Source organism: Pinus tabuliformis, chromosome 9 (genome assembly GCF_031772625.1).
Source record: "Pinus tabuliformis cultivar Carrire ecotype Pingquan chromosome 9, CPIR1, whole genome shotgun sequence".
Classification (NCBI taxonomy): Eukaryota; Viridiplantae; Streptophyta; class Pinopsida; order Pinales; family Pinaceae; genus Pinus; species Pinus tabuliformis.
Genome location: NC_142307.1, coordinates 1803192261 through 1803210711, shown reverse-complemented (window position 1 = coordinate 1803210711; position 18451 = coordinate 1803192261). Strand labels below are relative to the sequence as shown.

The window sequence follows — 18451 nt, the reverse complement described above, 5'->3', positions numbered from 1 at the left end:
GATCTTGACTTCAGTTGACCTTGGTGGCATGGTAGATCTGGGTTTCTCTCTGCTGTAATACAAATATGTAGATATGATTTGTTAGTTTCCGCTACAAACATATGTATTGGTATCATTGACAGTGACATAAGTTCTTAGTAGCCTTCGACACAATGACAATAGTATACAGTAGTTGACATTAGTTTGTGACAACACATTACCACCATAAGTATGAGGGTTCTAATTCCTATCATGATTAACTTTGTTTCATAGATATCATTATTTTTTTTCTGTATAGATAAAGTTATGGATTATTGTACTCTCTTTTTCTACATCATTTGATGACAATCTAAGAAGAAGAATATTTGCAAGGGTTTCCCCATAGTGGGTTTTGCCCTAGTCTTGGACCTATTGGCATTATGGTATAGGTGTTTTCCTTGATGGAAACCCACTCATAGGTCAGCTCAAATTTGATAAAGAGAAACTCACTTTGTAATAGATCAATTCAGAGGTAACAGGGTAATGGTATAGAAGAACAAGATGATGGGACAAAGGACTACATATCAAAATCAAGCTATTGAGAAAAAATAATGTTTTCAGGTATATTAAGTTGTATACGCGAGTTGACCTAGTCCAAGTAGTGTATGCAAGCATTTTCATTGTACAAAATGAGTGTATACATATGCACACACTTTCACAAGAGGAAAATAGCATATGGGATGGAAACTTAAGTAAAATTAAGGCGAAAGAATACCAAGGGTCCATACCATGGTCTTAGCCCAAAATATTGAGCAGAATAACAGTTACTTGATCCCGTCTAAGAATACCATAGGTTCTAAGTGTTGTTTTAGTCCAAGGTATTGAGAAAGGATAAAACTATATAAGGAGAGGAAGATCAAAGGGCTAAGTGTGCAAGTGAAAGGTGTTTTCATGAATACTTCTATCTGAAGTATATCCTACATTGTAAGGGCTATGGCTATGATATGGTCTGAAATATCTTGTCCACCTTTTGATGCAATGTTGAAACAGGATCATGGGACCTGAAATGACTTATCATTATGTGATCTGATAATGGATAAGCTAGATCTAAATGTTAAAAAAGTGTTTTGTCCTTTAAATGCTATGATATGGGTATATCTAAATTCTAGAATAGCTACAAAGTTATAAGTTATTATTTGCAAATCTATACACTAGTTCACCTTGGTGAAGACACGTATACAGGCTAGTTCGACTCTTCCAAGTAGCGTATGTAGAAGAAAAGTCTCTTGATTAGTGATGAATGATTTATCTGATCAATACTGTTGTTTTATTGTTGTCTGTCAATGATGTCTTCATAGATCTGAAAGTAGAACTAATTGTATAAGGAGATTGAGTCTAATTGATTGATTGATTAAGTGAGAAAGGTGATCTTTGCTTCTATCTATTTAGAACTATGTAAATTGACAGTAGATCTTCATAATGTCAATGACTGGTACAGTTTGTGGTTCATAGGTTTTATGATTCAATATTTCTAGAGGTATACATAGGTTGGGTTAAAGGAAGTAGTGTATACATGCAGGTTGGCTTCACTGAAGTAGTGTATACATTCTCACATATGATTTTTGAGGTTGCAGTTGCATCTGGTTGATGATGCAGGTTTTTGGGTTCAGGAAAATGTTCTAGTGACAATGATCTGACTATTCATATTTACTAATTGTTGGTTGATGTAGTTATTGCAGTGGTGATTGATTTTGAGCTTCATTGTTATTGATGCGTCCAGTATGAAAATTTGATGAAAAGTGGCCCTCCTATTGTGTTGTTATGTACCAGGAATATCCATTCTTAAAATTTATGAAACATGATCCTCGGAGGATGGTGAGGGTTGGAGCCTTCAGTGAGGAAGTTGAAGCTTCCTTCCAGTAGTGTTTGATGATTAGATCAAGGGGTTGGAGCTCCCTTCTAGTAGAAGCTGGAGAACAAGCAAAGGTAGTAGCCTTTTGTAGGCCCATGCCTATGTACTGGTAAACATATCAACCAGTACAAAAACCAGGGGGTTGTAGATCCCTTCTAGTAGAAGCTAGAGAACTAGAGAAGGTTGTAGCCTTCTATAGGTGGGTGCCTGCATACTGGTATGAGTCTGAAAAAGTAAAAGATTGTAAACAGATTATTATTTATACTAAAAAGAAGACAGAGACAACAACAACAGGTTATTTTTCTCCCGCATTAGGTTTCCACCTTAAATCTTGGTGTTCATGTGTGTTTCTTATGTGTGATGGTTTATTTTTTTATTACTACACATGGTTATTGTTTAATGGTTAATAAATTATTGATGCACCGATTAAAGATCAACATATGATGAATTAACTGAATCATAAGTTCACTGTATATATGCTGGTTGCCTTAAGAACAATGGCGTGCACACACGAGTTCCCTTCCTTGAAGTAGTGTATATAAATCTGATTATGAAATGAAAAAGTTATTGATCTTTTATTACTGATTCACCTCACCCTCTCAGTATTATTCCTAACAATTGGTATCAGAGCAGGTCCTTTGGCATAAGCTTGATTGCTTGAAGGAGTTTCATTGTAACAATGGGAAAGAAGCAAAAGAAGAAAGCACCTCAGAAGAAGAAGACATCTCGAAGGATCAATGACAGCAGGAGAGACAATTGGCTATTAGGTGGAAGCAAGTATTCATATTCAGAATCACTTCAAATTGAAGATGAACAAGAAAAATAATTATCAGGTACAAATTTTTGGTTTTCTGGTGATACATTTCTCTATTCATGCAATATTGATGATAATGAAAGTGACAGTGAAACAACTGAATTTTCTCTTATGGGTGAAAGTGAAAGAAATATAGAGGCATAAGTTAAAAGGCTCACAGACAAAATTAGAGATCAACAAGATCTATTTGACAAAAGGGAGTGTACCTACAAAGAAGAGATTACCAGGTTAAAAACTCAGTTGGAGGAAGGAAACAAAATAAAGAAGCAATACAAAGAAAAGGAATATCAAAGTCAAAGGCTGCAGGATGAAGTGACATCATTGAGAAATGAAGTGAATGAAAAGGATACAACAACCAAGGAACTTATAGAAAGAACCAGTTACTATGAAGGTCTTGAAGCTGTGGTTGTCTCTCTAAAAGAAGATCTTAAAAATTCAAATAAGCAGAATGAAGAACTACTTCAAGCATTTGAAGAACAAGAAAATGAGGTTCTCAAATTAAGGCAACAAGTGGAAGAAGGAAGAAAAGTTGAAGAAATCATGAAGAAGTAGTATCTTGAAAAGGAAGAGAAATATCAGGTTGAGGTAAATATCCTAAAAGGTAAATTAGAAGAAAAGGATATTTTTTTATGATTTCAAGATAGTACTAATATTTTGGATAATATTCCTAGTAGTCAAAGTTCTCCTACCATCAAATCTGGTCTTGATTTTCATGAAACTGTTAAAGGTGAATCTAGCTCACAAACTGAGGCAAGGAACTCTAATGCAAAATCTGAAATGCTCAACAAGGAGATAAGAGGTCAACCCCATCAACAACCAAGGAAAGAAAGTCTTCAAATAAAATCATTTACTCCTAACTATGAAAGTGTTAATCAATTCTTTCCTTTGATGAATAATGTTGAATGTTTTAGATGTCATAATTTTGGACATGTTGTAGCTAGATGCAGAAGTATAATGTTTCAAGCTAATAAACGTCACACAAAAAGATCATCGACTTCCAGGTACTTTAAGGGATATTGTTTTTCTTGCAATATGTTTGGTCACAAAGCCATTAATTTCTATAGAAGGAATATGAAAAGATGTTATGCTTGTAACAAGTTTGGGCATGTAGCAAAGGAATGCAGGGACAAGTCTATGGATCATCATAGACAATATGGTAAGCAATCAAATAAGCATATTTATATAAGAAATTATGAAAAATATGAATCCACCAAGAATCAAGAAAAGGAAGATCAAATAAGGTGTGATCTTGATCTCTACTCATTCAAAGAAAAAGATGAAGATGAATGTTCTCACCACATGACTGGAGACAAGAGTAAAATGGAGTCTCTGATGAAGAACCATCATGATAATGGTATTCTTGGAACTAATGTTTCAGCAAAAGTTCTAGGACTAGGTATAGTCAGAACAAAATCAGGGGAAACTGAAAGTATGAAACTTCAGTGTTCCAATTTCCATACGCAGATCTTATAAAGGAAATTCGCGTATATACACGAGTTAGAAGTTTCTTAGTTGCATATATGTTGGATTGATGAAGAAGATAAGGGAAAGACTCAGAAAAGGGGTCTGATATGGTTCAGTCAATCATAAATTGTCTTTTCTGTCTTGATGATTGATGACTATAGTCTGTGGATGTTTCTTAGAAGTGATTTTGACACTCATAAGTTGTTGATGACTTGATGTATAACTAGTTGATGATGATGCCTTGATCATTCTTAATGATATATGCAATAATCAAATCTGACAGTGAACAATTGGCATAGGTTCAGGGGGAGAATATGTTATGCTTCTAATAATGCATTTCAAGCATTATGTTTAGAAGTCTTTGGTACATAATGATTCTTATCTATGGTGAGGATGCTTATGTTGTTGAAGTGTTTAAATGATGCATCATACTATGTTGTGGTCATGCATTTCCCATGATGAAGTCTTAGATGATACTTATATTGCTTAGGCCACATAGTTATTATTCAGATCAAACTTATGGAAGATTGTAGATGACTCTTTTGATGATGCATATAGTACATGTGTTATGTTGCTTACAAGGCGATCTTCATAAGTTCAATGAGAAGAACAAAGCTTGAGTACACTCTTCAATATTTGATGATGTTAAGTGTCACTCGTGCTGCTGCCATCATGCCTTAAAACATGCATAAATTTCATACGGTAAAGTTATGGATGAGGATCCCTATATTTCTTGGATCTCACATGCTATATTGGTTGAGGATTATTAATCTTGATAATATCAAGGAAGTTTGACTGTGAGGCCATGATTTTCTTTTCTCATTGATGAGAAGCTAGATACATATTTCTATCTCTATGATGGATACACATTATGTTGGTTACATGGATGATTACTTAAGTTGCATATTGGTAAATATTGTTGGTTGGACAAAAGAATGGTGTTATTGTAGGTCTCATGAAGACATAGCTATTTGAAGACATGGCTTACTTAGTCACATAATGATGATGAATTCTTACTTTATGATGATAGGCTTGATTCTCACATATGTTTATTGACATGGTTGATGCTTATCAGATGTGGGATGTTGGAAAAATCCCTAGTGAAGAGACATGGTTGATATATTGAGGGTTGTTATGAAAAAATCATGCAGTTCTTGGTACAATGATGATGGTATAGTCATGGATGATAACTATGGTGTTTTCACATACATATGACATGATGTGAATGGTTTTGTGTTACTGCTAGGAGATATGACATATACTTAGTTGATTCATGGAAGGCTATGTTCTACTAAGGAAATAGAGCAAGTTGATCTTGATGAGATCAAGAGGATGAGTTGATATCTATATGCGGCATATTTTGTCATAAGTTAATGATCTTAAAGGTACACTATCTTCTCTTATGAACTGATGATGGACATATACAAGTTGTTGTTTTCGATGCTGCTGACAGATGCTTATGGTGCAAATCATATATGGTGTATGATAATTGTTGATTACTATCATGGCCTTGTTTAGATCTTTGGTATTTGTTAAAAAATTCATGTATATCATTTGATGTAAAGGTCATGTAAAGACCTGTGATGTAATAATTGTCATATTCAGTCATGTATGGAATTTTGAGATCATGTCAAATATGTAATACCACTTGGTTGAGTGGTTGAGTCATTTGGTGTATCCCCACTTGGCTGGGTGATTGATGTATGTATGAGTCATTGGTGATAGGAAGGTCAGTACAAAGTCATGTTATTATTTTGAAAAACATTTTATGCATGCTCTGCTTGTGCTCAGGGGGAGCATGGATAACATGGTGCATCTCAAATGGAGAGAATATCTTGGTCCACCCTTTTCCCTTGATGTCAAAGGGGGAGAGTATCTTCGTATTGCTTGATATATCTAATAGGTCCTACAACTTGAGGTAATCAGCACCACTATGGTTGCCATCAAGTCCAAAGGGGGAGATTGTAAGCATTATGGTACAGGTGTTGTCCTTTGAGGGAAACCCACTCATAGGTTAGTTCAAATTTGATAAAGGGAAACTCACTTTGTAATAGGTCAATTCAGAGGTAACAGGGTAATGGTACAGAAGAACAGGATGATGGGACAAAGGACTACAGATCATAATCAAGAGATTGAGGAAAAATAATGTTTACAGGTATATTAAGTTGTATACATGGGTTCACCTAGTTCAAGTAGCATATGCAAGCGGGTTCACTGTACAAAAGGAGCGTATACGTATGCACACACTTTCACAAGAGGAAAAGCGCATATGGGATGGAAAATTAAGGAAAATTAAGGTGAAAGAATAGCAAGGGTCCATACCATGGTATTAGCCCACAATATTGAGCAAAATAACAGTTACTTGATCCCATCTAAGAATACCATAGGTTCTACGTGTTGTTTTGGTCCAAGGTATTGAGAAAGGCTAAAACTATATAAGGAGGAGAAGATCAAAGGGCTAAATGTGAAAGTGAAAAGGTTTTTCATGAATACTTCTATTGGAAGTATATCTTACATTGTAAGGGCTATAGTTACGATATGATATGAAATATCTTGTGCACCTTTTGATACAATGTTGAATCAGGATCATGGGACCTGAAATGACTTATCATTATGTGAACTGATAATGGATAGGCTAGATCTGAGTGCTAACAATTGTCTTTCCATTTAAATGCTATGATATGGGTATATTTGAAGTCTAGAATAGCTGCAAAGTTATAAGTTATTATTTGCAGATCTATATGTTGGTTCGCCTTGGTGAAGGCGCGTATACACGCTGGTTCGACTCTTCCAAGTAGCGTATGCAGAAGAAAAGTCTGTTGATCAGAGATGATTGATCTATCTGATCAGTACTACTATTTTACTACTATCTATCAATGATGTCTTTATAGATCTGAAAGTAGAACTGATTGTATAAGGAGATTGAATCTAATTGATTGATTGATTAAGTGAGAAAGGTGATATTTACTGCTATCTATTTAGAAGTCTGTAAATTGACGGTAGATCTTCAGAATGTCACTGATTGGTATAGTTTGTGGTTCAGAGATTTTATGATTCAGTATTTTTAGAGGTATACACAGGTTGGTTTAAAGGAAGTAGCCTATATACATGCAGGTTGGCTTCAATGAAGTAGCATATACATTTTGACATATGATTTTTGAGGTTGCAGTTGGTTCTAATTGATGATGCAGGATTCTGGGTTCAGGACAGTGTTCTAGTGACAGTGATTTGAATATTCATATTGAATAATTTCTGTTAGATGCAGTTATTGCAATGGTGATTGATTTTGAGCTTCATTGTTACTGATGGGTCTAATATGAAAATTTGATGAAAAGTGGCCTTCATATTGTGTTGTTGTGTATGAGGAGTATCCAGTCTGAAAATTTATGAAATGTGGTCCTTGGAGGATGTCGACCGTCAGAGCCTTCAGTGAGGAAGTAAAAGCTTCCTACTAGTAGCAATTGATGATTAGATCAGGGGGTTGGAGCTCCCTTCCACTAGCAGATGGATAACGAGTGAAGGTAGTAGCTTTCTATAGGTCGTTGCCTACATATTGATAAACATATCAGCTAGTACAAGAGCCAGGGGGCTGTAGCTCCCTTCCAATAGAAGCTAGAGAATGAGAGAAGGTTGTAGCCTTCTGCAGGTGGGTGCCTGCGTACTGGTATGAGTCTACACCATTACAAGATTGTAAGAAGATTATTCTTTATACTAAAAAGAAGACAGAGACAACAACAACAGGTGGTTTTTCTCCCGCATTGGGTTTCCAATTTAAATGTTGGTGTTCATGTGTGTTGCTTATGTGTGATGGTTTATTCCGTTATTAGTGCACATGGTTACTGTTTAATGGTTAATAAAGTAACGATGCACTGATTAAAGATGAACATATGATGAATTAATTGAATCATAAGTTCACTGGATATACGTTGGTTGCCTCAAGAACAGTGGCATGCAGACATGAGTTTCCTTCTCTGAAGTAGTGTATATAAATATGATTATGAAATGAAAAAGTTATTGATTTGTTAATATTGATTCACCCCCCTCCCCAACACCTCTCAGTATTATTCCCAACAAGACCAATCCTCGTGTCTCTATGTGTGTGCATGATTTTCTTCTACTGTTCCATTTATGTTCAACTGCATTGATGATGTTGTTTATTTCTATGTAATTGCATATGCTATTGTATAATGGTGTAGATCTGAATAATGAAATGATGATATGGGTTGAACTTAATGGATTAATGATTGAATTCAATTATCAAAGAAAATAACAACATCACCCTAAGAAAATTTAAAATGTACCAAGGTACAGGCCTCAGATCTACAATGCTTAGGAGGTGCAGATAGTTGGTATGTTGGCCATAACATTCCTCGGATTTATATAATTGTGGACAACAAGAAGGCAGATCACTAGTCATCCATTATTGAGATGGAAGGAAAACTTTGTGATCAATTTGTTTCAATTTTGATTAAACCTGGATCGAATTATAGTCATGTTAATCCTAACCTGGTGGATAAGTATGGTTTGAGAAAGGAAGTGCATGCAGAGTCTTGGTTGGTGCAGTTGGCTACAGGTATTAAGAAGAGAGTTCATCATTGGGTAAAAGCTTGTGCATTTGAGTTGAATGGTATGCCTACATAAAAAAACGTGCTTCCTTTGGGATCATATAGTATGATTTTGAGCATGGATTGGTTGTATCATCATAGGACCAAAGTATATTGTTATGAAAAGGATATTGAGTGCCTGGATGATAACGGGGAAAAGAGAATAGTTCAAGGGAAGAAGAAGCCTATATCAGTGAGGATGGTTACAAATATGTAGGCTAAGTGCAGTTGTTGGAAGGGGTGTGTACTATTTTCAGTTCATATTTCCAGTGAAAATGGTAAGGATGTTGAGGATGCAGAAGTCGTGAAGAGGTACTCGGTCTTGAAACAGTTTCAGGATGTATTTTCCACAAATATTTAAGAGTTTCCTCCGCATAGGGAAGTGCATTTTTATATAAGTTGGTACTAGGGGAAACACCAACATCAAAGGCACCTTACAGGATGAGCACTTCAAAGTTGGTGGAATTGAATTTGTAGCTGAAGGAAATGATTGACAAGGGATACATTCGACCAAGTGTATTGCCTTAGGGTGCAATAATATTGTTCATATAGAAGAAGGGTGATACTCTCGGGTTGTGCATTAATTACAGACAACTGAACAAGGTGGCAATCAAGGATAGGTACCCATTTTCGAGGATTGATGATTTGTTTGATCAGTTGAATGGAGCACTAGTGTTGTTAAAGATCGATTTGAGATCAGGATACCATCAGGCGCATATAAAAGAAGAGGATATCTACAATACTGCTTGCGAGACAAGATATGGGCATTATGATTTTTTTGTGGTTCCTTTTGGTTTGACTAATTCTTCATCTAATTTCATGTGCTTGATGAATAATATGTTGTGTCATTATCTGGACAAGTTTGTGATTTTATTCATTGATGATATATTGATATATTATAAGAATTAGGAAGAGCATGCAAAGCACTTAGTAGTAGTATTGAGATTGCTAAGAGAGAATCTGTTGTATTCCAAGCTTAGTAAATGCAGTTTCTTTCAGACAAAGGTACATTACTTGGGACATGTTGTTTCCAAGGAAGGGATAGTTGTGGATTTGGAAAATATAAGAGCTATTATGGAATTTGCAACTCTTAGAAATGTGGATGAGGTTAGATCATTCATGGGGTTAGTAGGTTATTACCGGAGGTTCATCAAGAAATTCTCACATATTGCATATCCTATTACATCATTGTAGAGGAAAGGAAATAAATTTGAATGGAAATAGGAATGTGTAGTAAGTTTTGAGCAGTTGAGGCAGTTGATTACAAATGCTCCAGTTATAAAGATTGCAAATCTAGATAAAGAGTTTGTGTGTGCACAAATTATTGCAAGAGAAGACTTGGTGGAGTCCTAATGTAGGAGGGACAGGTGGTGTGCGATGAGTTATGGAAATTGAATGATCATGAGCAAAACTTTGTGACTCGTGAAATTGAGTTGGCAGCGATCATTCATGCGTTGAAGATGTGGAGGAATTATCTTCTCGGCCGAAGGTTTGTATTGATGAGTGATCATAATGGAATGAGATATCTATTTGATTAACCTAATCTGAATGTCAGGTAAGCTAGATGGTTGGCTACCCTTAGTTATTTTGGCTTTGAGATCAAATACATTGAAGGAAAGGAGAATAGGGTTGTAGATGCTCTTAGTAGGAGAGTGCAGGTGAACCATCTTGTAGTTGTGAGCGCTTATGGGACAGATTTATAGGATTGGATCTTACAGGTTGGATAGTAGGATGATAGGTATAAGAAGCTTAGGAAAAGGTTACAACAAGGCACAGGTGAACAAGATGTGTATTATCATCTCATTGCATATGCTTTGGTCAAATTTACTGAGAAGATCTATGTGTCTGATGATAGTGAGCTCAAGAATCTTATCTTGAGGGAGTTTCATGTCAAGCCATATTCAGGTTAACTGGGATATCAAAAGACGTTGAAAACCTTGAATAAGTTATACTATTAGATGAGTTTGAAAATGGGAGTGGCGAAGTTTGTTTCTAGATTCTTGGACTGTCAGTAGGTGAAAGCTAAGTGTAAGCACCCAGCTGGTTTGTTACAACCTTTTTCGATCCCGAAGTGGAAATGGGAGGTGATTTGCATGGATTTCATTACAGGATTTTTGAGGACATTGAAGCAGCATGATTCCATCATGGTTGTGGTTGACAGGTTGAGCAAGGTAGATCAATTCATTCCAGTGAAGCTTACTTATTCAGCTAGTGAGGTAGCATAGGTATTCATCAAGGAGATAGTGAGGTTGCATGGTGTTGCAAACAAGGTTCTGCCAGACAAAGATATCAAGTTCACTTCTAGGTTTTGGAAGGAGTTATTTATAGGTTTTGGTACAAATTTGGCCTTCAGTACAACTTATCATCCGCAGATAGATGGAAAAAAAAAGAGGGTCAATAGGATATTGGAGGACATGATGAGGATGTATGTCATGCATCGACAAAGGAGGTGGGAGAAGTATCTTCCACTGGTTGATTTTTCTTACAACAATGGTTATTAGGTGTCACTGATGATGATTCCATTTGAGGCACCCTATGGGTGGAGTTGTAATACTCCCATTAGCTGGAGTGATCTCGTGAACAAGTTACTTACATGACGAGACATGTTGGCACAGATGGAACGAGAGATATAGGTTATAAAGAAGAATATAAAGGAAACACACGATAGAAATAAAAGTTATGTAGATCAACACGGGGAATTTAAGGAGTTTCAGGTTAGAGACATATGTACTTGCGAATCAAGAACAAGAAGAGATCCTTGAGGATTAGATCATGTAGCAAGTTGGCACCTCAGTCTTATGGGCCTTTCGATATCCTTGACATGATTGGACAAATGGCTTACAGACTTGCACTGCCTCTAACAATGAAATTCCATGATGTTTTCCATGTTTCATTGCTTAAAATATATATGAAATATGTTGATAATTTTACTGATTAGTCTATATTGCAGGTGGATCTAGAAGGAGAATTCCAATCGAACCTCAGTGCATATTGAAACAGAAACAAATCATGCTCAGTAATAGAGAAATCAAGTAAGTTAAAGTTCAGTGGAAGCACTTTGGGCCCAATGAAGCTACATGGGAGATGGTTGGTCAAACATGGGATGTGTATCTTTCATTATTTCCCAGTGGAGGAAAATGAGTTTTGGTATATTCACATATTTATGTATGGTTGTTATTGTCAATATCACAATGAGTTGTGTTGTAAAGCTCCAATAAGTGATATGGTTTTCATGTTGTCATGTTTGTCATGATGGTTTTACTTTTGAGAAAGTTGTTCATTGTAAATATTGCATTTAGCTAAGTTATAAATATCCATGGGTAGTATGTTTTTCATTTCAGTAGTTTTGCTGGTTATAGGTGTCAATTAACATTGAGGAGTGTGTGCCCCTAAGGGGAAGGACCTGTAACAACCTCGAGTTGAAATTTCATGTAATAAAGTTAATAAAGGTAAAATAATACCAAGTCCGTGGGACGCGTATTCCAAGCTAAATGTTGGGCAAAACATCCTAGTGGGCATCACTTGTTATTTAAAATGGCTAAGGGAAAATTGACAAAGGCTTTGAAAAGGAAAAAATACATTAATGGCATTTTTGCACCGAGAGATGCTTTGTAGCCCAGTTTAGGGTGGATGGGTGAGCGTTAGAAATGTGAGCATTTTAAGGTGGATGGGTGAGCGTTAGATATGTGATAATTTTAGGGTATATGGGTGAGGGTTAAATATGTGAACATTAGATGTGTAAGTGTTAGATGGGTGAGCGTTAAATGTGAGATGTGAGATATTTTTTAAATTCATTTTTTTATATATTGTAACTTTGTTTTTTATTAATAAAATTACGAACAATTTTTGAGATAAAAGAAAGTATAATATACATATCACATTAAAATATATAACATATAAATAGTACTTATAAATTAACATCCATTTTACCACATAAATTAAAATAATGATTGCATAACCATTAAATTTAATTAATAAGCGGATACAAATTTAATATTTACAATATAATAGTATTTTTAATCATGAATACCTACCATGGATATTATTAATTTCTAATGGGGTTTTTTTACAATACCATGGGCCAATACCCAGAAGAAAGATAGAGAGAGGGAAGGAGAGAGAGAGAGGAGGGAAGAAAATCATAATACCATGGGCTAATACCATGGTTTATCAATACCATGGGCCATATATGCATTTGATTATTATGTTATGGATCTAGGATTTTAATTATTATGTTACAATACCATGGGCCAATACCATGGCTTATCAATACCACATGGCCAAAAACCAAAAATTATTTTGAAATCAAAATATTTTACAAATACTTTATTTTAATTTAATTTGATAACAATTTCTAATTAAATCTAAAATAAAAAAAGGTTATAATTGCTTTTGAGGTATATCTAAACCATCCATCCTCATGAGTAATAAAAATATTCCCATAGAGAGTAAATTGAGGATAGATGCATTTTAACCAAAGATCCAAGCAAAGAGAGATAACAAGGTGACTAACAATGATAAATGAAAGATAGTGAATGCTTCTTTTAAGTTTTTTATTTTTTTATTTTCTTTGACATGATTGTCCAAAATATAGGTTTAATATTTTACAATACAATGGGATCATATTTAAGAGACAAAGTGAGATGGAGTGGGAATAGAGTGGGGGAGAGAGACATAGATGTGGGAGAGATAGTGAGAGAGAGGAAGGAAGAGAGAGAGGAGGGGGGAGAGAGGAGGATAAAGGAGGGAGATAGATATGGAGGGAAGAACAAATACATTGAGATATAGAGGTGGAGAGAGAGAGGGAGTGATAAGGGAGAGATGAAGATTGAATGAGGGAGAGAGGAGATGAGGGAAGGGAAAGAAAAGGAGAGGTGTTGGGTAGCGAAGGTCCCGCGTAATAGTTTTGGGTCTAATAGCCTAGAAATTAGGATAAAAATATTGTAAACCTCCGAAATATGCGGAGCGCGAAATGTAAAAGGTCGAGTCAAAGGGTTGTCCACCCAAGAAATAATATAGAATAATAGGAAGTTAGTCGGTTCGCTGACCATAGGAAGGTATATATAGATAGTGACTCCATGAGGGAAAAGTAGTTCTTCTTGGATAATCTTGGATCTGAGATGTGACGGGTTTTTGAGGAAGACAATTTGAAGAGTCTGTAAGTCTGAATCAGGGGTTTGGGTAAGGGATAGAGGCTCTGCAACTGTGTGCACAGAGGCCTAGAAGAGTTTGAAGCTATGTGCACGGACCCTTGCAGCTGAGTGCATTGGGCGGATCTGGATGTATTGGTAAAGAAAGTAAATAAAGATAAGTTGCTTTGGTAATTTTGTGTTAATTCTGAAGTATCGCGGATCTAGTTTTTTTTGTATGATTAATATCATTGTTTGATCTATGCGCATATGCTTACATCTTGAATACATGTGAATTTGTGTTTAATCTAAGTGCGTGAACTGGATAAATCTGATAAATGTTTGCTTAAAGACCCTTCTAAGTAGATCTGATTTACAATACTTCATCAAATAGATTAGATTTGTAAATAGTGCGCTAATAATTAGTAAAGATTATTCTAGGTTCGGATCTATGTGAATCCAGAGAGCGCGGAGCTGCAGAAAGGTGCGTGAAACATCTAAACCACATCTAGACATCCCAAGATGCAGAAACTTGGTTCCAGCACCCTCCCCTACTACCTCGGGTGAGACCTTAGTCCGCGCTTCGCAGGCTGTTGCGGAAAGGGCCGGTAGCGGTGGGATTTGTATGGCTAAACAATTCTTCTGAACCTGGGTCAGGCCCATAGAAGCCAACAAATGGTTCCGTTGTCAAGACCAGGATCTGCCTAAGGGGTGTCTGATATAAAAGGATCGAAGGAACTAGGAGCAGTAGTAGTTCAGAGTGCATTGACAAGGGTAACAATGAAAAGTGCAATCCAGCTACTAGTATTCAAAGGAGCCCAAGACGAAGACCTGAAACAATTTTGGTTTGTGTTAACATCGGTATGGAACGCACAACGAATTGCGGATGATAATATCAGAAAGGCTACCTTAGTCAGCGCACTGCAGGACCGAGCACTGACATGGTACATAAAGTACTCAAGTGATCACCCAACGGTGGGGACAACAGAAATCCAAACCGAATTAAAGAAAGAATTTAGTCGGCTGAAGTCAGAAACACAATCGATCATAGGGTTCAAGGAGATCGTGATGATGCCTAGTGAAACCCCGTGGGATTTGGACTAAAGACTGAAAAGTACTATTCGCAAGGCTAACATGACATTGACAAATGCGTAGCACAACACATGGTTTATGGCATCCTTAACACCACATCTGAGGATGGCTCTGTCACAACAGAAGATCTCAACCCAGGCTGAAGCATTAGAGACAGCAATGAGGTTGCACGACACTCCGTTACAAGACCCGGGGTTGGGAGTTCAACAAATCCAAGTGCAGATCCAAGATTTGTGTTTGGAAATGAAGAAGTTAAAACAAGAATAGGCACTATGACCAAAAGTCCAGGAGGAAGTATGGTGTAGGAGCCAGTGGCATGATAAAGACCACTACCCAGTCTTAGTGAGTTATGTGGCAACTAGGGGACCAACACCATTGCGACCAGAGGTAGGGCCGAGCACAACACCCCCGCTCTGGTGCGCAATCTATGAGGTGGGAGGAAATCATGACACAGATAATTGTCATCTGTGACCAAAATACAACCAGACCCCCCAGCAGCTATTTTGCAACTTTTGCAGATCGGTGGGTCATGAGGAAAAAGACTGCCGTAGCTACCAATTATTAATGGACTAGTCACCTACTTACAGAATGCAGACTAAGGTGCAAGGTCAAGATCCAGTCGTAACTATCATGCTTGGTGGGTTCTGTTATCACTGAAAATTCTGTTGCCAAAATTGCTCAGACTAGCTTAAGGACAAAGTGTTTCCGCAGCGCATAGATCCCTTTATCAGTTTTGCAGCGCAACATCTTTTAGGTGATTTCGTAGCGCATAATTCATATTTTGCACTGGCTGCGCTACGAAATTGGGGATTTGTTCGAATCCATAGGCATTATTTCACAACTGTCATATCCATCAAAATCCATTGGGTTTGCATCAACAGTTGTCAGCTTATAAGGTTTTTAGTACCCCAGCAGTTGGTGTTTCATTGAGTTTATCTGGAGCACTCTTTCCTTGGAAGAAGCCTTCTGTGGTAATCAGTGGAATAAACAAGGGATCAGACTGTGGATATCACATCATTTATTTTGACACTTTTGCAAGTGCAAGGGAAGCTCTCATGTCAGGGGTTCCTTCTATTGCAATATCTTTGAATTGGGAATAAGATGAGAGCAGCGACAGTGATTTCAAGGAAGCAGTGGAAATCTGTCTGCCTTTAATATATGCTGCAATACAAGATACTGAAAAAGATCTATTTCCTAAAGGTTGTCTATTAAAGGTTGATATCTCAACACACCCATCTGTGAATAAGGGATTCAGAATTACTGGGCCAAATGACACCCCTTACAGATGACAACTGGTCATATAAAGAGGAGAACCTATGATTTTCGTTATGTTGTGTTTGGTTACAATCAAGAATGTGCCAATCCATCCATGCAGAAACCTGCACATGGTAGCAATGGCATAGAAGAGGTTATGAAGTTGGAAAGCCTGGAACCCATATTATCTAGTCAGAGATATCAAAATGTAGCAGAGTTTGAGTTAGTGTGGTGGAACAGAGGAAATAGTGCAAAGAGAAAAGTCTCTATTTGGCGTCCTATTCTTCCACCTGGATGCTTTTATGTCGGTGATATTGCAGTTCCAGGATATGCTTCAAAGTTTGGTACTACATCAGGTTAAAGGCACCCCTATTGTTTGTCCCATGGTAACTGTTATTCAATGGAGGAACGAGATTGCTCGGTTCACTACTGAAGGAAACATCATCACAGCTGCATAAAGATGATAGAAGTAAGGCTAAGTCCTAATTTTGGACAAATTACCTTTTGATACTTACCTTGAAGAATGGTGTCTAAATATTCAATGTTGAACAATTTCATGTCAAATGGAAAAGTCATTGCAGTAAAAGGAAAGACACAAGAAAGTTAGATTTTGATCCTAAGCTGTGTTTTTGAAATTACACAGCAGTTTCGCAGCGCGCTGCGAAACCCCTGTAGCAGCCTGTTTCAGCATAAAAAACTCTGCTTTCTGCGTTTACTAGTCAACTTCCAGGAGGTCTCTAAAGCAACTGAAAGCCTATTTTGGGAAATGGAAAGAGGTTTTTATTCCTAACAGACTGAACTAGAAAAACCTCCTTCAGTTTCCTCAAATCCATTACGATCTGAGAGAAATTAATGGCCAAAGTTGCGCTACGAAACTGCTGTAGGTGCAGTTTTTAATTTCCTGTTTTACACATCTTCTTCAAAGATAGATTCTGGGCGGTAGGGAAGGTGTTTCAAAAAAACAAGAGAGGTTTTTGTTAAGCACGGATTGGTTCACAAAAACCTCCTTCAGTTTTTCTAAATACGTTTTCTGTGAGAAATTATGAGCTCTGTCCTAAGCCATATTTTTCAGCCAGAATAGTAGTTTCGTAGCAGCTGAAGCTAAATAATCCAATCTCAGTCACTAGTTTTGAACTGCAAGTGGAAATGTTGAAAAGGGAATATCTTCAAGGGATCCTTCAAAATTATCAATCTTCAGCAAAGTTAATACAGGTGGAGGAAACATGTATTCGAATGCAACTTTAAACTTTTGTCATAAAGTGAACACATTTACTACAGTCCAAAATATGTCAGGCAGCTTGGAAGAACTTTTGTCTTCACACATGGACAAAGGTTGACAGCACACAAAGACGTGGCATTCTGATATTTTTGTATAATCAAAGGAGAAATACATGTTACATTTTATTAAAAAAACTTGCCGTAGCTACTATGGGAATGCTTAGTACTGCAGCATATATTTTGACAATGGATATGTTTGGGCCAATAGCTGATAATGCAGGTGGAATTGTGGAAATGAGTCAACAGCCTGAAAGAGTAAGAGAAATTACAGATCTTCTTGATGCAGTCGGGAACACCACAAAAGCTACCACCAAAGGCTTTGCAATTGGATCTGCTGCATTAGTTTCTTTTCTTTTATTCAGTGCCTATATGAAGCATCAACTTATGCTCATCAACCATTTACGCAGGTTGATATAGCTATTCCAGAGGTATTTCTTGGAGGTCTATTGGGATCGATGCTTATTTTCCTATTTAGTGCATGGGCATGTTATGCAGTTATATCTCCTGTTTTAATTGGTGTCTCATTTAAGATTCTGGGTCAGTATACAGATCAGCCTTTACTTGGTGCCAAAGTTGTTGCTTCAATTCTAATGTTTGCAACGGTCTCTGGTATTATCATGGCCTTGTTTTTGTATACTGCTGGAGGTGCTTGGGATAATGAAATTGTAGATCTGAAGGCACAGCTAGTCGAAGGGAGTTTTAGCAATTAAAGGTATAAGCAGTAAATACCTCAGGGCAAATACAAGCTGTTTAAACAAAAACAGCAGTTTCGTAGCGCGTTACGAAACTGCTGTAGGTGGTGTTTTCAAAGCAAATAAACAGTTTGGTAATATGTGCGGGAATTTTCAAAAGGGAACACCTAAAGGTTATGTGAAAGATCAAATGAAGACATCCCAACCATTCTGATCAAGACAGGTGTGCCTTCAAAAAGGTGAAATGTTTTAAC

General features: G+C 36.8%; 1 pseudogene; it reads left to right on the top strand.

The window, feature by feature from the left end:
* The first annotated feature begins 17655 nt into the window (after positions 1–17655).
* Positions 17656–18215, top strand: LOC149155970 (pyrophosphate-energized membrane proton pump 2 pseudogene; annotated as a pseudogene).
* The last annotated feature ends 236 nt before the right edge of the window (positions 18216–18451 follow it).